The 19849-nt window shown below is 48.6% G+C and overlaps 1 protein-coding gene across 3 annotated transcripts in view; it reads right to left on the bottom strand.

Annotated features, from left to right (window-relative positions):
* Positions 1-19849, bottom strand: part of LOC138511133 (NACHT, LRR and PYD domains-containing protein 3-like) — a 239193-nt gene that overhangs the window by 99074 nt on the left and 120270 nt on the right. The window contains exon 2 of one of the 3 annotated variants that reach the window (XR_011280575.1): positions 3150-3740. The exons of the other annotated variants lie outside the window; for them this stretch is intronic. The gene's annotated coding sequence lies outside the window, so the exon portion shown is untranslated. Of the gene's footprint in view, positions 1-3149; positions 3741-19849 lie in introns of those variants that run through there. 3 annotated transcript variants of the gene reach the window in all.

The raw sequence follows: 19849 nt of genomic DNA, 5'->3' as shown, positions 1-19849 counted from the left end.
TCACTGGCGACCGGGGGGGTGGTGACCAGGGAGGGGTGGGGGCACACACAGCATCACAGGTGACCGGGGTGGTGGACAAACACAGCATCAGTTCTAAGCTTCTATGAAACTCCTTCATGGGGCTGATATGTATCCATTAGTACTTTCGGACTATTTACCCATTCTGGAGGCCTTGATTTGGTGGAGAGTGTTACGGCTCCCTAACTGTGTACCACTGATGCAATCAGGTATGACCTTCGTATTGTGCCATTACTGGACCTTATACTAAATTAAGAACTGTACACTTATCAATGTGTGACCAAGAAAGTTGAATGTATAATATCCTTTTATCCTTTTTTTGCTTGTGGTTAATATTAGTAGCTAACTTAGTATAATGTGGACTATATTGAAGTGATTGTTTTTAAGATGTGATTAATTGTTTTATGAAATTGGTGATTGACGTTTACAATTTTTATCTCATCTTTTATGAATTGTTATATTGTGTAATATGTTGTATGCCTATATGTTAAAGATTGTTTTGAACCAAACAACATTAAAATAAAAAATAAAATAAAATAAGACTTATTTACCAACAGGGTCCAACAAAATCTTCTTGAAGATTTGAAGAGATGATTTAAAGAAGTGCTGGGAGACCCGTTCTTCTAAAGGTAAAACTGTGCCGCTGGTAGAGCAGGCGCTGCATATCAGGATACTGATGCAGAAGGGCACAAGTACATACTAAGCTTTTGCCATGGATCAGCAGATTACCCCTTCTGAGATGGATTTACCTGCATACTAACTTCCTTCTTCCAGGAGCAGGCGCTCCTCCACCACTGCAGGAGCAGTGCCCACAGGCCAGCTGGCCCCACCTCAGCCCCACAGGTAAGCCCGGGGGCTTATTCCATCGATCAGCGTGTGATGCTGTGCTACTGCGACCTACAATTCCAGATCATGACGAGCTGCCCTGCCACCAGCTGCAGCATTCATATTTATTAATCTATCCAGCCGAGCATCTGCAATTCTCTACTCTGGCTCGATCACAGTGTTGCCGGATGCCAGCAGGCCCTGATCCCATTGGCCATAGCCTTTCTCAAAGGACAATCACCCACGCCAAGAGGCAGGAACGCAGGCCCGCAATGAAGGCACATAACCAAGGCTCTTGACTGAGCTTGACCGAGCAACTCTGAGCGGAGAGCGCCCAAACTCTTTTCCCACTATGTTCCACACTGTAATGTCAGATCTCCTCACGCCCATGAGCCTAAAGCCCGCCCGCACTGAGGCCCTCCAGCAACACTCCAGCACCTCGCACACGCAAGCCATACGGTGGAAAAACGATCGCAAGCTCAATAACTGAGCTCATACTGCTCGTAAAACGAGTGCCCACTTCCGGCCTCAGACCCTCACAGACGTCCCTCACCACTTCTCTCTCCAACCGATCGATCGCCTATTTGCTAATGTATGTATCCATGGTATTTCAGCCTCACCTACAATGTTTCGATTGAACCTGTACAATGCATGTTTGCCCGCTAGACCTGCCCATAGCTCGCAGATCTGCATATGTTTCCATGCCACCGTTGATTTGCTACTTGCCGCTTAATTGACTTGCCGTTCCTCTGCCGCTACTTGTTCTGCCCAGCCAGCCTTATTTGTTTATGTCCCCATGCCACCTTGCTTTGCTACTCGCTGCTTAATTGACTCCACACTGCCTACCCGGCCATAACATTTTTGCCCACTAAACATGCCCTATATATATATATATATATATTATATATGGACGCGGTAGCGTCCATGTAGTTATGGTTAAGTTGGTGTTTCCATAGGAAGAGCACTTTTTGGGTGGCTTATAACTTCGCTCCCCCTAGACGAATCCTCACCAAACTTTGCAAAAAAGTATATGGCCCACTCTGAATTGTTATGCAAAGTTTGGTGAGGATTCGTCCAGGGGGGGAAAAGTTATAGGGGGGTCCCAAAACTTGTTTTTTCCCATAGACTGAATGGGAAAAAAACTTTGGGCACGGCTACAGCCCGAACCGCTGGACGGATTTACACCAAATTTGCGGCAGGAGCGGCGGCCTGGTCCCGAAAGCGTGCTTTTGCAAATTTGGTGTAAATCCGTCCAGTAGTTTTTTAAAAAATGACCAAAATGTAAGGCAAAAAAATTAGTGATATCTGTGTTCGCTTCGCAGACGGACTTCACTGTTCGCTCTGCGGACAGCACCCCGATTGGCCCAGCGGCTTGCGTCATGTCTGCGGACATGCGACGTGTTCGCTGATTGGGCGGCGTGGTGCGTGATGCGCATCAGATTTTCTGTGGCGCCCGCCATCTTGTATTTGCCGTCGACCGCGTACAGCGCGGTGAAACGTGGATAAAAAATTGTATTTAGTGCCGTGTGTTGGTGTGTAAGAGTGTTTGGGGAGGGTGGGGGAGTATGAGATAGGTTCAATGTTTTGTTTTTTTATGTGCTAGACGTTTTTGTTGTGTTCGATTTGTCCGCAGAGAACACGGCTATTCTGACATTTTGTAAATAAACTAAATGGTGGGGTGTTTAGAGGACGGAGTATGTGTCATTTTTGTTCGCAAGGAAGGTAAAAATGAGCTATCAACACTCGCAGTGTACTTAATTGTTCGTAAATACACAAACTCGGGGTGTCCTCAGGACGCTGTCCGTATTGTAATCTGTCTAGTTGAATGTGTTCCAAGAACACTCGCAGTGTCCCGAAATGGTTGCAATTACACAAAATGGGGGTGTTCTGAGAACGTTGTTTGTATTGTTCGTTGTCAGGGTGAAAGTGTTTTAAGACCACTCGTTTTGTCCGCTAATAGTACAATTTCCTATGGGCGTCAACCGACTTTTTGTCCACTAAAGAAACGATAAATCCGGCTGGTGTGCGCCGACATTATGTGATAATCCTATGACTGGCGCTATTGACCTGGCTGACTTGCTTTTGCGACACTAAATCATATCTCCCGCCCCTAAGCCTGATATTATCAAAGCATTCATATTCCCCGCTTCTCTCCGTGACGTTACAGGGTGCGTCATCAAATGCGCCCAGTCGTCTCCAGTCCTAAGTGACTTTACACAGAACCCGGAAGACAACACAAATTATGTCACAACACAGCGCGCCACAATTCGGAATATGAAACAGTGATTTAAAAGCAAACAGCAAGATTGTAAATTTTGTAAAGTACATTTATTTGACATCAAATGTTTAGTGAATATTCAGCAATTTGCATTTGTCTTTGTTGTCGATCGGCAAAAGTTCATGTCGAGGCACGCGATGTTCCTTTGCGGTACAGAGGGTGTTAGATCAGCTTACAACTCAGTGCGCCACAATTCAGAATATGAAACTGTGGTTTAAAAGTAAACAGCAGGATTGTACATTTGGTAAAGTACATTTATTTCACATGAAATGTTTAGTGAATATTCAGCGATTTGCTATTGTCTCTGCTGTCGATCAGCAAACGTTTATTTTGAGCCACGCGTTGTTCCTTTGCGGTAGATAGGCTGTTGGTTTATGATAAAAGCAGTAAATGGTCACTCTGATCGGAAGGTTGTCCAACAACGAGCCATTAGACCACCCTATTGGTTGGTATGTTGTTTGTAGCGGCTAGTACTGCGTAAGGGCATATTGGTCCTTGGTGATTTTCCCATAAAACGGTGAGAGTCATGAAGTTGCATATTTGGACCTGCAACTGGGAGTTGAAGACCCCATCCGCTGGAGTCTGTAAATCGTGATGTAGGCAAAATGGGGCCACAAACCTGTTTTAAAAAACATAAATTAGTCTCACCAGCCGATCTTCATTAAAAATCATCATTTTATTTATTAGGGCGTGAAAATATTTGCTATCGAAGATAATGCAACGGTGTATGTTAATAATAAATAATAATATTTTCCCATTCATATAGCGCTAAGAACCGTGAGGTATCTAAGCGGTGCTTATTATTAACCACGGTGTGTGGTGCTCATTTATCGACCACGGAAGGATGAAAGGCTGAGTTTGGCCTTGCCGGGATTCGAACTTGCGTTAGCAAGCTGTGCACGGATGTCAAAGCGAGCGTTGTACTCGCTGTGCCACTTGACAGGCTACAGTGAAGTGGCACAGCGAGTAGAGTGCTTGACCGCCTATAGACCGGTTAAATAATTTCTATTAACCCACCCTGTGTCGTCTGCCTTTTTCAGAGCCCTCTAAACGACAGGGGATCAATTCGGCAGTGATAGTGCGTGGTAGAAAACATTATGCCACTTTGAACAAACAAGTTCAACTTGAGCGGTCTTTAATGCTACGCTATTGTAATTATATTTGGTATAAAATAATCTAAAGGGTTACTTACAGTACAATTGCAATTTCCATTGTCTACGAGTAGTGCAGTCCCAAAATACGACTCTGCGTGTGCGAACGATCGTTCGCATAGTGATAATATATAAAAGTGGTTTCGTTTCAGAAATTTCATCCTTATCTTCTTTTACGTTTTAGCAACACTCCTTCAAGAGAAGTCTTTCATCACAATCTCTTTCTGTCAAGGTCAAAACACAATACAACCTTATAGTCCGCTTTGTGAGCCTCTCCGGGGCCAGAGAAAAAAAATGGAAGCAGCTGACCTTCACTGTGAACGAGCATAAATTCTTACTTTGCAACATTCTGTGTAAAGCCATCTGTGAGAAGTTGGTTTTTGCACGCCATGTTTGTATGTTGTTTGCGTGATATTAAAAAAAGTTTGTTTAAGGGACGTTATGGTTCCAAGTACAGCCGAAAGACCCCTGAAAATCGCAAGTTATGGTAAGCTATGAAAAATAACTCGCGCCACCACCGTGCACTGCTAAGACTAACACCCAGGACATCAAAGATGACATCGCAAATGTCATTAATGAAATCACTGATGACATCACATGTGTATGTACTTTTCATGGAATTTGTGTACTAGGGATTTTTATTATAATGTTGCGAAAAAAGTGTCAAGGATATTGCAATAAATATCATACCGTTATTAGTGCTTTGAACGATGCATTGATATAAATAGCATTGTATTATGGGATTCTATCTAGTATACTGAGCTACTAATGGAGAAACATAGCATTGTGTGCAGAGTACAAGATGAAAGTATAATATTTGTAATGTTAATATGTTGAATAATGAAATGATAATTGTCCTGAAATGTTCGAAAATTCACAAAATGGGGGTGTTCTGAGGACGTTATTCGTATTGTGTGATTGCTTAGCTGTATGCAATGAGGGAATGGCACAGAGAGTAAAGTGGACGCCGTCCGCGGACACCGCGGCTGTCCGTGGATAGGGCGTGCTACATCCGGGTTTTTCCAGGAAATCCAACATGGAAAGAAATCTGTACGGATCAGCCAATCAGATGTCGAGGTTGTGGATTTGTGTTGAAAGAGACTGTGTGGTGAAGATGGCAGAAGTCGAGAAAGTCAGGGTGTTGGTGCTCGGAGATATGTTTGTGCATGGTTTACAGCAGTACGCTGAATGCAGGCATGTTGCAAAGAACTTTGATGTGAAAGGAGTGGAGGTGGTGTGGAGCACTGTGCCTGATTGCAATGTACAGGGAATTGTACAAGTTTGTGAGGATATGGCCACTATGGTGCTTTCCATTTGGGCAACGTCAGTGCCCCTACTTTGTTGGCTGATTTGGAACGCTTGGTTCAAGCCGTAATGAAGATCCTTCCAAATGCGAAAGTAATTTTTTCTGGATTACTACCTAGGGCAATATGGGACAATAGTTCAGTTTTTTGTCCTCAGCAAAACATTGCTAGGTGTGTCATCAACCGAGGCATGTGTGCCTTCATGCTTAGAGCTGGTATGTTCTTCTGGAATAATGAGAATATTGATGCCAGTAATGCTGTTAATTTTAAAGAAGATGGCATCTCTTTATCTTTTACAGAAAATGCCTTTCTATTTTGGAATGTAAGGGTTGCTTTGGAGAAGGTTATGTGAAGATTTTAGGAGTAAAGTAAGAAAAAAAAACCAAGAAAAAAAATATAAAATAACAGGTGTCTGTCATGCATCTGTAAAAAAACCCCAAAAAAACGGCTCTTTTCAGAGCCAACTTCAAAGGGGAAATGGGGCACACTATTTAAATTTACATTCACCACACTCAGATTTTCGATATGTCCGCGGACATGGCGGTAGCCCGCGGGCATGAAAATCACTACGAGGGGGTTAGTATGTTCTATGTTACATGTATATGAAGTCAGGGATATTATGGTTCAGTTGTGCTACTAAAAACCTATGAAATTCAGTGAAAAAACTTAGTTAAAGGGACGTTATGGTTCAAAGTAAAACCAAAAAACCCCTGAAATTCGGCAGTTATGGTAAGATAAGCAACCATAACTCGCGCCACCGTGCACTGCTAACACTAACACCCAGGACATCAAAGATGACATCACCATAACGTCCCTTTAACTTTTTTAAGTTTTTTCACTGAATATATTACATGGCCATGGTAGTGGCCATGTAGTTATGGTTAAGTTGCTGTTTCCATAGGAAGAGCACTTTTTGGGCGGCTTCTAACTTCGCTCTCCCTGGACGGATCCTCACCAAACTTTGCAAAAAAAGTATTTGGGTCACACTGAATTTTTTTGCAAAGTTTGGTGAGGATTCGTCCAGGGGGGGGAAAGTTATAGGGGGGGGTCCCAAAACTTTTTTTTTTCCCATAGACATAATGGGAAAAAACTTTGCTCACGCCTACAGCCCAAACCGCTGGATGGATTTACACCAAATTAGCGGCAGGAGCGGTGGCTTGGTCCCGAAAGCGTGCTTTGCTTTATTTGGTGTACATCCGTCCAGTAGTTTTTAAAAAAATGACAAAAATGTAAGTGAAAAAAATTAGTGATATCTGTGTTCGCTTCGCGGACACACTTCCCTGTTCGCTACGCGGACAGGACGGTGATTGGGCAAGCAGCTTGCGCGATGTCCACGTACATCTGACGTGCTCTCTCATTGGATGCGTGAAAGCGTGCAGTGCGTCTGGCTTCAGAGACGCCCGCCATCTTTGTTCCTCGCATGAGAGGCTTTGTATCCCGCCTGCACAGTAAGTCCCCCACCCCCGCTCATGCCCGTGTCTGTCTCCTGTTCCTCCCACCCCCGCTCATGTACGTGTGTCTTTCTCCCTCCCGCCCACCGCCAGCTCATGTCCGTGTGTCTTTCTACCTCCCTCCCGCCCACCCCCCGCTCATGTCCGTGTGTCTTTCTCCCTAAAGCCCACCCCCCGCGTATGCACCGCTCGTGCCCCGCTCGTCTCTCCCAACTGCCCACCCCCCACTCTTGCCCCGTGTGTCTCTCCAACCCCCGTGTGTCTCTCCCACCCGCTGCTCATGTCTGTGTGTTTCTCCCCACCCGCCGCCCGCTCATGTCCGTGTGTCACTCCCCACCCGCCGCCCACCCCCCGCTCATGTCCGTATGTCTCTCACCACCTGCCGCCCACCTCCCGCTCATGTCCGTGTGTCTCTCCCCACCCCCGCTCATGTCCGTGTGTCTCTCCCCACCCGCCGCCCACCCTCCGCTCATGCCCCACATGTCTCTCTCCCTCCCCCACCCATGCCCCACATGTCTCTCCCCCTCCCGCCCACCCCCCGCTCATGCCCCGTGTGTCTCTCCCCCTCCCGCCCACCCCCCGCGTGTCTCTCCCCTTCCCCTCCACCCCCCGCTCTTGCCCCGTGTGTCTGTCTCCCTCCCGGCCACCCCCGCTCTTGCCCCGTGTCTCTTTCCCCCTCCCGGCCACCCCCCCTCTTGCCCCGTGTCTTTCCCCCTCCCGCCCACCCCCGCTCTTGCCCCTTGTCTGTGTCTTTCCCCCTCCCGCCCACCCCCGCTCTTGCCCCTTGTCTGTGTCTTTCCCCCTCCCGCCCACCCCCGCTCTTGCCCCATGTCTCTATCCCCCTCCCGGCAACCCCCGCTCTTGGCCCGTGTCTCTTTCCCCCTCCCGCCCACCCCCGCTCTTGCCCCGTGTCTCTTTCCCCCTCCCGCCCACCCCCGCTCTTGCCCCGTGTCTCTTTCCCCCTCCCACCCACCCCCGCTCTTGCCCCGTGTCTCTTTCCCCCTCCCGCCCACCCCAGCTCTTGCCCCGTGTCTTTCCCCCTCCCGTCCACCCCCGCTCTTGCCCTGTGTCTCTTTCCCCCTCCCGCCCACCCCCGCTCTTGCCCGGTGTCTCTTTCCCCCTCCCGCCCACCCCCGCTCTTGCCCAGTGTCTCTTTCCCCCTCCCGCCCACCCCCGCTCTTGCCCAGTGTCTCTTTCCCCCTCCCGCCCACCCCCGCTCTTGCCCAGTGTCTCTTTCCCCCTCCCGCCCACCCCCGCTCTTGCCCAGTGTCTCTTTCCCCCTCCCGCCCACCCCCGCTCTTGCCCAGTGTCTCTTCCCCCTCCCGCCCACCCCCGCTCTTGCCCAGTGTCTCTTACCCCCTCCCGCCCACCCCCGCTCTTGCCCTATGTCTCTTTCCCCCTCCCGCCCACCCCCGCTCTTGCCCTGTGTCTCTTTCCCCCTCCCGCCCACCCCCGCTCTTGCCCTGTGTCTCTTCCCCCTTCCGCCCACCCCGCTCTTGCCCCGTGTGTCTCTCCCCCCTCTCGCCCACCCCCGCTCATGTCCGTGTGTCTCTCCCCACCCGCCGCCCACCCCCCACTCATGTCCCGTGTGTCTCTCTCCCTCCCGCCCCCCGCTCATGCCCCACATGTCTCTCTCCCTCCCCCCACCCATGCCCCGTGTGTCTCTCCCCCTCCCACCCACCCCCCGCTCATGCCCCGTGTGTCTCTCCCCCTCCCGCCCACCCCCCGCGTGTCTCTCCCCTTCCCCCCCAACCCCCGCTCTTGCCCCGTGTGTCTTTCTCACTCCCGCCCACCCCCGCTCTTGCCCCGTGTCTCTTTCCCCCTCCCGGCCACCCCCGCTCTTGCCCCATGTCTCTTTCCCCCTCCCGGCCATCCCCGCTCTTGCCCCGTGTCTCTTTCAACCTCCCGCCCACCCCCGCTCTTGCCCCGTGTGTCTTTCCCCCTCCCGGCCACCCCCGCTCTTGCCCCATGTCTCTTTCCCCCTCCCGGCCACCCCTGCTCTTGCCCGTGTCTCTTTCCCCCTCCCGCCCATCCCCGCTCTTGCCCCGTGTCTCTTTCCCCTTCCCGCCCACCCCCGCTCTTGCCCCGTGTCTCTTTCCCCCCTCCCGCCCACCCCCGCTCTTGCCCCGTGTCCCTTTCCCCCTCCCGCCCACCCCCGCTCTTGCCCCGTGTCTTCCCCCTCCCGCCCACCCCCGCTCTTGCCCTGTCTTTCACCCTCCCGCCCACCCCCGCTCATGCCCCTAGTGTCTTTCACCCTCCCGCCCACCCCCGCTCATGCCCCTAGTGTCTCTCCCCATCCCGCCCACCCCCGATCATGCCCCGTGCGTCTCTCTCCCCTTACCCCCACCCCCCGCTCATGCCCCGTGTGTCTCTCTCCCTCCCCCCACTCCCGCTCATGCCCCGTGTGTCTCTCTCCCTCCCCCCACCCCCCGCTCATGCCCTGTGTATCTCTCTCCCTCATTCCACCCCCGCTCATGCATTGTGTCTCTCGCCCCTTCCCCCACCCCCCGCTCATGCCCCATGTCTGTCTTCTGTTCCCCCCGCTCATGCCCCGTGTCTGTCTCCTGTTCTCTCCACACCCCGCTCATGCCCCATGTCTATCTCCTGTTGCCCCCATCCCTCCCGCTCATGCCCCGTGTCTGTCTCCTGTTCCCCCCACCCGCTCATGCCCCGTGTCCGTCTCCTGTTCCCCCCACACGCTCATGCCCCGTGTCTGTCTCCTGTTGCCCCCCACCCCCCGCTCATGCCCCGTGTCTATCCCCTGTTGCCCCCATCCCTCCCGCTCATGCCCCGTGTCCGTCTCCTGTTCCCCCCACCCGCTCATGCCCCGTGTCTGTCTCCTGTTCCCCCCACCCCCGCTCATGCCCCGTGTATCTCTCTCCCTCCCCCACCCCCGCTCATGCCCTGTGTGTCTCTCTCTCCCCTTCCCCCACCCCCTGCTCATGCCCCATGTCTGTCTTCTGTTCCCCCCGCTCATGCCCCGTGTCTCCACACCCCGCTCATGCCCCATGTCTGTGTCCTGTTCCCCCCACCCCCCACTCATGCCCCGTGTCTGTCTCCTGTTGCCCTCCACCCCCCGCTCATGCCCAGTGTCTGTCTCCTGTTGCCCCCCACCCCCCCCTCATGCCCCATGTCTGTCTCCTGTACCCCCCACTGCCCGCTCATGCCCCGTGTCTGTCTCCTGTTGCCCCCCCGCTCATGCCCCGTGTCTGTCTCCGGTTCCCCCCACCCGCTCATGTCCCGTGTCTCTCTCCTGTTGCCCCCCACCCCCCGCTCATGCCCCGTGTCTGTCTCCTGTTGCCCCCCACCCCCTCTCATGCCCCGTGTCTGTCTCCTGTTCCCCCCACCCCCGCTCATGTCCCGTGTCTCTCCTGTTGCCCCCCACCCCCCGCTCATGCCCCGTGTCTGTCTCCTATTGCCCCCCGCCCCCGCTCATGCCCCGTGTCTGTCTCCTGTTGCCCTCCACCCCCCGCTCATGCCCTGTGTGTCTCCTGTCCCCCCCACCCCCTGCTCATGCCCCGTGTCTCTCTCCTGTTGCCCCCCCACCCCCCGCTCATGCCCCATGTCTGTCTGCTGTACCCCCCACCGCCCGCTCATGCCCGGTGTCTGTCTCCTGTACCCCCCACCCCCCGCTCATGCCCCATGTCTCTCTACTGTTGCCCCCCCACTACCCCGCTCATGCCCCAGGTCTGTCTCCTCTTGCTCCCACCCATGCCCCGTGTCTGTCTCCTGTACGCCCCCACTCCGCGCTCATGCCCGTGTCTCTCTCCTGTTGCCCTCCACCCCCCGCTCATGCCCCGTGTCTGTCTCCTGTTGCCCTCCACCCCCCGCTCATGCCCCGTGTCTGTCTCTGTTGTTCCCCCCCACCCCCCGCTCATGCCCTGTGTCTGTCTCCTGTTCCCCCCACTCCGCGCTCATGCCCGTGTCTCTCTCCTGTTGCCCTCCACCCCCCGCTCATGCCCCGTGTCTGTCTCCTGTTGCCCTCCACCCCCCGCTCATGCCCCGTGTCTGTCTCTGTTGTTCCCCCCCACCCCCCGCTCATGCCCTGTGTCTGTCTCCTGTTCCCCCCACCCCCCGCTCATGCCCCGTGTCTCTCTCCTGTTGCCCCCCACCCTCCGCTCATGCCCCCTGTCTGTCTCCTGTACCCCCCACCGCCCGCTCATGCCCCGTGTCTGTCTCCTGTTGCCCCCCTGCTCATGCCCCGTGTCTGTCTCCTGTACCCCCCACTCCGCGCTCATGCCCGTGTCTCTCTCCTGTTGCCCCCCACACCTCCGCTCATGCCCCGTGTCTGTCTCCTGTTGCCCCCCACCCCCTCGCTCATGCCCCGTGTCTGTCTCCTGTTCTCCCCACCCCCCGCTCCTGCCCCGTGTCTGTCTCCTGTTGCCCCCCACCCCCGCTCATGTCCCGTATGTGCCCTGTACCCCCCCGCTCATGCCCCATGTCTCCCTCGTGTTCCTCCCCACCCCCTGCTCATACCCTGTGTCTCCCTCATGTTCCTCCCCACCCGCTGCTCATGCCCCGTGTCTCTCTCGTGTTCCCCCCACCACCGCTCATGCCCTGTGTTTCCTTCCTTTTCCCCCCCACCCCTGCTCATGCCCCGTTTGTACCCTGTTCCCTCTCACCCCCCGCTCATGCCCATGTGTCTCCCCTGTGCCCCCCCAACCCCGCTCATGCGCCGTTGTGTTCTTTATACACCCCGCCTTCCCTTTCCATGGTGGCCATCTTGGTAAAAGATGTTCCTTCCTACACCGAGACGCCACAGGTGTCCCGGCGTAGGAAGGAAAATCTTTTTGTTTTTTTTACCACCCGGCATTCCCACTTTGAGGACATAAGATGTTAGTGGTCTTCATCTATTGAAAAGGATGTTATGGTCACGTTGTACTAATAAAAACCTTTAAAATTTAGTTAAAAAAAAATGTTACAAGGACGTTATGGTAAAGTTGCGCTACTAAAAACCTATGAAATTCAGTGAAAAAAACTTTGTCAAAGGAACGTTATGGTTCCAAGTAAAACCAAAAAACCCTTGAAATTCACCAGTTATGGTAAGCTAAGTAACCATAACTCGCGCCACCACCGTGCACTGCTAAGACTAACACCCAGGACATCAAAGATGACATCACAAATGTCATTGATGACATCACTGATGACATCACGTCTGGCTCACTCTTTTTTCTTTTGCTGACATATCTAGGCCACATGGTTTTCTTCAGTAACAGTCAGAAACTAAACATTTTATTTGTAGATGTATCCTTCAAGTAGGTTCTTACAGTAATTCTGTTAGAGTCCAGTCACATCATATGAAACATACACAAACGGGAAGACACAAGCTTGAAAGACAGCAATCCTTTTTGTGCATAAAGATAATCAATAGACTTATGAGCACTTTCTGATAGTTCTGTTGTTTTTTTTTTTTATGGCTGTACTTTCCCTGTGGGTCCAATCACATCAAGTGATACATATACATAGGGTGAATAGCAGCCTTGAAACAGAGCAATCATTTATTTGCATGAAAATAATCAGTTAAGTTACGAATTGTTTCTGCTACTACTTGTGCTTTTTTGCTAACTTCACTTTCCCTGTATATACCCATATTGGTATGTGTTCTTGTGTCTTTGTATTTTGTCTATAGTAATGTTTTATTAGCTACGTATTACATATTTCACAGTACACAAAAATCTATTAAGAAAACAATTATCATTTCATTATTCAACATATTAACATTACGAATATTATACCTTCATCTTGTACACTGCACACCATGTTATGTTTCTGTATCAGTAGCTTAGTATACTAGATAGAACCCCATAATAGAATGCTATTTATATCAATGCATCGTTCAATGCACTAATTAGGGTATGATATTTATTGCAATGATCCTTGACACTTGTTTCGCAACATTATACTAAGAATCCCTTGTACACATATTTCATGAAAAGTACATACACATGTGATGTCATCAGTGATGTCATCAATGACATTTGTGATGTCATCTTTGATGTCCTGGGTGTTAGTCTTAGCAGTGCACGGTGGTGGCGCGAGTTATGGTTGCTTAGCTTACCATAACTGGCGAATTTCAAGGGTTTTTCGGTTTTACTTGGAACCATAACGTTCCTTTGACAAAGTTTTTTCACTGAATTTCATAGGTTTTTAGTAGCGCAACTTTACCATAACGTCCCTTTAACAAAGTTTTTTCATATATATAACTCGGCTATTCGATCCTGATCCATGACTTACTAATCTGCTGCCTGTCGACTACCTGCTGCTACACCGCCCATCCGGCATTAACACGTCAGCCCACCACACTGGCACAGGCTGCCTTACTGACCTGTCCAAGTTTGTCCGCCAAACCAGCACAATGCCGTCACGCTTCCCCTAACTGCTGATCACCTAAGCAACTATACATGAACCCTCCCAGCACCTGAACACCTCACACGCTCAATAAATCACACCTGCTACCCAGCCTGACAAACAAACCTGCTCCTCATTACTAGCCATCCAAGGCAACACAAGAGCACACCACTGCAGAAACATTAGTGCTTGCCACTTCGGACCCACCTGGCCATAGCCAACACGTGACCCGGAGTCAGCAGCTGTGGGATATATTGACCCACCCAGCTGTGCTTCCCCGCATCACCAAGCTGCATTTGTGCAGAAACAGCAAAATAGCTGGCCTGGCTCCTGTGAGCACTATGGCCTCAAAACTGTTGTTTTGCAGCAACAAAAAGATGGCTGCACCATTTTGCCAAGCACACATGGGGCAGGATGGAACAAGGTGACACACTGAAGAAGCTTGCCAGTATGTTCCTACATATACCAATGGAATAAAATCAAAAAACAGCATTGCTTTGCTGCAAAGCCCAAAATCCCCATTAAAAAGGAGGCTTTTTCACCTTTTCAAATGCTGCTCTGAGGCTATTTCCATCTGTTCTTCCTTAAATCGCTGTGATCAATAAGGCCATGCCATGCCCATGCATATCCCCACTGTCCCTCAGTAAAACCAAGCCTTATTCCTGAATGACAGGCTGTGCCAGCCAAAACCTGAAAACCAACAAAAGATTTACTTCAGCAACACGGAAAAGCGCTTAATTTTGCTAAAAAGCGTCAAAATCACAGTTTGAAAAGAAATCATAGCTGTCTGTGCACATGTCAATTTCATGGACACATCTGCCTTGTACAGACTGTTGTGTAAAACCATATTGGAAAGACAGATGCAAAACCGAATTTAAAAGGAAATATTAGCTTTTCATCACACATGTAAAATGGGCTTTGCAAAGGAGAAAATTGCCCATTTTAAAACGTAAACTGTTGAATGAAAGCTTGCCTTATTTAGCAATGTGAAGGGGTTTTGTTGCTGGTGAAAGTACACACATGAGCTATTTTATTAAACAGGTTTGTTTAATTCAGTACCCAAAATAAGAAAATAAAGATTTTAAACCACCTGGGCTGAATTTGCAAGCTAAAAAAAACAAGTTATTCCAGATGACAGGCTGAAACATCCCCCAAGGAAAGGAAACCACTGTGAAAACTCTCAGCAGATGCTAACAACCCCAGGATAATTACAGGTTGGGAAAGAATCTAGTCTAGGCTGGGCCTGCTGACAATGCATTTTCCAGGACGAGGACATATGAAAAGCAAAAGTTACACGTCTTTGTGATTTCTATAGGAGGTTTCAGAGGAGATCGCCATGACGACCCTGCTCTTCAGGGGCGTAGCTTGCCAGCTATGACCAAATATGGCAAACAAAAGATTGCCATTTGCTCCCTAAAGACTACGGGGGTCATTACGAGGTTGGAGGTAGCCATGGTGCTATTAGCTATTGGATCCGCTGCAGACCTCGTAATAGGGCAGCCCGGAATGAACAGTGCCGGTCCCATACCGGCACCATTCATTCCGCGGCCGCCAGGGTCGTATTGACCCCCATTGTCTTTTCGTCATGCAACACAGGATCAGGTGTACTTGCAGGTATCGTCTGTGAGAGTCTTTTCATTAAAGCTTCTTGGCTTCTTAAAAAGCCTATTCTTTCTAACTGTTTTAAAACCTCTATAGGTAAAACACTTCTAATCATCAATTGTTTATACAGTCCCCATTCTTTAGAAATTATTTCTGAGACTTTTGACACTAAACCAGGTGTACCTGCACTTATTACCTGTGTGTGTCTGTTATCAACCCCTTACTAGATTCTACCTGCCGACCCAGTCTCCGGCATTTTGGTTCATGCTGTAAAATAAAGGATGTGTGTGTGTCATTCACTCTGTCATTCTTTCGTGGAACAGGAATGACTATATAAGGTCTGTGCAATTTCGTAGGTACTGTACGTACCACCTCAAGTGGATTCACAGCGGCCTGAGTGCTCTGCGATCCCATGAGAAATGCTGACCTAATCGTTAAGGACAATAATATAACTATGAAGGTTATACACATATACATAATCCCTCGGTAGGTGAGGCGACAACATCTATCTCTTGGACAACTTGAATTTCTCTCATCATTAGATACTGTAGCTCCACTACTGTTTCTACCCCCATCTTAATTATTTGGGAAGGAAAATAATGGAGAATTTAAAACATTTTTCCTTGTTCTGCAACCTTGCTTCACTTATCAACTGCTCCGGACCACGTCCTTAGGATCACAATGAAGAAATTATGCTGTAATATCTGGAACCAGTTCCTTTTTATCAAAAGCGATTGTTCCCAATGATTTATATGTAAACCAAATCCCAGTCCACGCCTCAGACTTGTATCATTCCACAAGACATAAGTTTTTTGTTTTTTTTAACCAAGAAGAAATTAGAAGTGTCTTTCTCGCCATCATAGTTCAAGTAGTTCTATTCATTCCCTTCTCAGAGTTCTCTCAGAATAGGCATTCACCTGTAATATGATATCCCTCAGCATCGCACTCAGTGCTTCATTATTGTTTGGATCACTCAGGAATGTCCTAACATCAATGTTTCTACTCACAAGCTGCGGGCATTCCTCGATCAAATAGTAAAATACAAATCCAACCAGTCTATGGGCATTATCTGCTGATATGGGCATTTGCACTTTTATTGCTGACAATATACACAAAGTCTCACACTCGTCTCCCGTTTCTCAATTGAGCCTCGAATTCTATGTGTAGAACCACTCCTTGCAGCAATAGGCTTAGGCTTCCAGTATTGGCTGGGTCTCGAATAAATGTGAGGACGTCCACATTTGCAGGTCGTCCAACCAGATCTGGGAAATCTTCAATTAGCCGAAAGAAACTAGCATTGATCAGAAGGGCGTTGAAGACATTTGTCATGCTTTCACTATATACAGGTAATTGAAGAAACTGTTCGATTATGACAGTCAGCAGTCTCTTTATTACTTTTCTGTTATCTGAGTTTTGTAGAAACTCAGTGATGCTGGTGCGTCATCTCACCAGAGATGGATATGTCCTTAATACTAACTCAAAGTATGTGAGCAAATTTCTTGTGAGGTTACTGTTGGATGTCACCATGAGTAAGTCCAAACAAAATCTGTGTGTCAAAAGAATCTGTATATTGTATTTCTTTCCAATCTAGATCACCTGGATCAGGATCTAGCATGTCCTTTTATCAAGGCCTTAGGCGTGCCTTAGTCCAAAGTCAATGAGCTACTTGTGGCTTTATACAATTTTCTTCACCCTGCAACTAGGATGCACAGAGTGTTCGTTTACTGTTTCTGCTCCTTATGTTTGCTCAAAGGGAATGTTCAATTTAGAAAGCCACACTTTTTAACAATCTTTGACAGGTAATGCATCCTTCTTCCTCGTCATGTCCTTCAGTAACTGGTTCTGTGATAAACATAGCTGGATTCACAATCTTACATCGTATTATTTTGATAGCTGGGTTAGATATAACCACCTCATAGGCAGAAGCTCTCTGTGATGTCAAGATGCCTTTTGGTTTCTCTAGAATAGCAAATAATGCATGCTCCACAAATAACATCATGGGACATGGCTTTTTTAAGCTCATCAAACCCTTCCTCCATCAAATCAGTCCACACGATTTTTTCTTGCGTTGCCTGTGCTTTATTTTGGGCTTGTAACAAAGGCCTGGTGTAAGAACTATAGTCGAACACCCATGCTCTGACATAACTACATAATCCTAGAAAACGTTGCATTTGTTTTATCGTGTGAGGCTTAGCTGTTTTCAAAATAGCCTCAGCTCTTTCAGGGGTAACTTTCCTTCCCTCATGTGAAATCAATTGGCCTATGTACAGCACTTCTGGTTGACAATATTGTAACTTTTCTTTGTAAACTTTATATCCTTTCTCAGCAAGTGCAGTCATTAGCTGAACAGAATTATGTCTGCACTCTTCCTCAGTGATGCTGCAAACTAAAATGTCATCCACGTAGTGCAGAACAACACTTTTTAATACAATGTTGCTCAAGTCCATTTGTAATACTCTATTGAAAATCGAAGGGAACTCGCAGTACTCCTGAGGTAATCTTGTGGATTTCAGACGAGTTTGTATGAAAGTAAAGGATGTCAAATCCTGCGAGTCTTCATGCAATGGGATTCAAGTCTATCACCGTGAAATAACGTGCATCAGTAGGCATATTACACAGAATTGTAGACGGGTTAGGGACTAAAGGGAACTCAGCCACGACTATTTGGTTTATCGGGCGAAGAGCTTGTATTAGCCTCCAAGACCCTCCCTTTGATTTTTTAATCGGATAAATACAAGTATTACAAGGTGACTCTGACGTCAGTAAGATGCCCTGTTCCATCATGGCAGAAATCGTCTTCAAAATCCCTTCATCTGCCCTCGTAGACATGGGATACTGTCGTGCTCTTGGTAAAATTGCTCCTGGTTTCAATTTAATCTTCACTTCTCCAACTCCTTTCAACAAGCCTACATCATAAGGGCCTGTAGTCCATAATGAGATGGGCACTTTTGCCATACCTTCCTCAAAATATTCTGGACGAATTTGTGCTAGCATCATTCTTTGAGGCACCTCTCTTTTAAGCATTCTCACCCAATAAGTAATGCTCTCTTCAAATATTAACTTATCATCTGATGGATCATCCTTAAATAAATCGTCATCAGTGACGTCAGTCAATCTGTAACCGCCCCCTATGGCGATTACTGCACACCATGTTCTGCCATTCTCATCGAATCCAACAAGCATAACCAGCTCTCCTCTAATTACAGCTGCTTGCAACTCCAAGGGAAAAATATGTCCCTTTTCCTCATCCATGGGAATCTCTGGTCTAAATAGAAATGCATCAGGAATTCTCATTGTTCTCTCAGCCAGGCCTGGTAGCCATGATATTAATATCCACACTCCATAGGCGAATACTTCAGGTTCAAGCGGAATGGCTCTCATAGACAATTGCCCTGTGTATGCTCTGATTATTTCACAAACATTAGAAAAAAATATTCCTGGTGTCAAACTTATGCCATCCCCAGTAAACGAGATTGTCATATTTAACTTTGTCATCAAATCTCATCCAAGTAGGTTGATAGGCGTTTGCCTTGAATAAAGCAGTGGCACCTGCATATCATATTCTCCTATTGTGACAGGAAGTTCTTGTGTAAAAGGAACACGACTTAATGCTCCTGTAAAACCCATTGTATTTATGGCATCGCCAGACAAAGAAAATGTACCTTCACTTATACATGAGCGTGTCGCTCTCGTGTCTACTAGAAATGAAAAATCCCTATCCCGTATAGTGACATCTATCCTTGGCTCCTCATGAGGATCTGGTGTCACTGATAGAATGGAACACATTAGGTCTCCCAGTGAGCTGTCCTAGTTCATGTATAACCTGGTTCTGTCATTTGTGAATGGGTTCCCTCCATCAACAATGACGCTTCCCAATCTGGGATTCGATACTTGTCCCGTAGCTACAGTTTGCTGAAGCTGCATAGGTGACTGTTGAGACTGTCCTTGCGGAAGACTGCTTATTGTTTGCTGTGGCTGCAAGACTTGCTTTGCTCTCGGCACTTGCTGCTGCACCGTTTGATCCTGCGCAAATCCATTTCCACCCTGCTGCATGTATGCAGGTGGATTCATCATCCCTCCTCTCGAGAATTGGCCCTGTTGAACTACCCCTTGACTTCTGCACATACGTGCTAGATGTCCTGTCATGTCACATGTCCAGCAAGTGGGCGGCGGTCTGATCATTTGTCCATTTTGCATATTCTGATTTCCACTTGACATGTTTTGAAAGCCTCCCTGAATGTTCTGCCAATTTCTTCCTCGAGAACCTCTCCCTCTGGGTGCAAACCCATTGTTGCTCTGATTAGTTGTCTGTTACACGTTAGTCGTATCCATATGGGTCTACATTGCCCCTTCCATGGCATACTTTGATAACTTTTTCTGCACCATTTTGCTTCCTCGCCTATGCGCGTGTCAACTTTCTTACGATTCTTTTCCTGAAACCGCCTGCAATAATGTGCAATCATCAGTTGTATTTCTGACCATGGCTTGGCCTCTATACCAACCAGCTTCTTTAGCTGCTTCTGCACTTGTTCTGGCAGCCCTTGGCACAGTATATGATAAAATACGGGTATAGATTTCCGCCAAGATTCATGGGTTTCCAGCACCCACGCGTCTTGAAAATTCTGGATGTAAATCAGCAGATTGTTCCCATCTCCCATCTTCCATGTCATTATAGCTCCCATATCGGAAGTGTCTGGATAGAGAGTTCGAATCGCTTTCCATATCGCGGTTCGACAATTATTAAACAGCGCTCCGTCATTCGCAGCATTAGTTATGGTCACACCGGCGTAACCTGCCCGTGCGATCAGAAGCCCCTTAATATCCCCTATAGCCAACGTTTTCCCTCCCGTCATCTTTTCTAACTCATGTATC

Source organism: Ambystoma mexicanum, chromosome 6p (assembly GCF_040938575.1).
Source record: "Ambystoma mexicanum isolate Mex_15411 chromosome 6p, UKY_AmexF1_1, whole genome shotgun sequence".
Classification (NCBI taxonomy): Eukaryota; Metazoa; Chordata; class Amphibia; order Caudata; family Ambystomatidae; genus Ambystoma; species Ambystoma mexicanum.
This window is presented reverse-complemented; position numbering and strand designations above follow the sequence as displayed.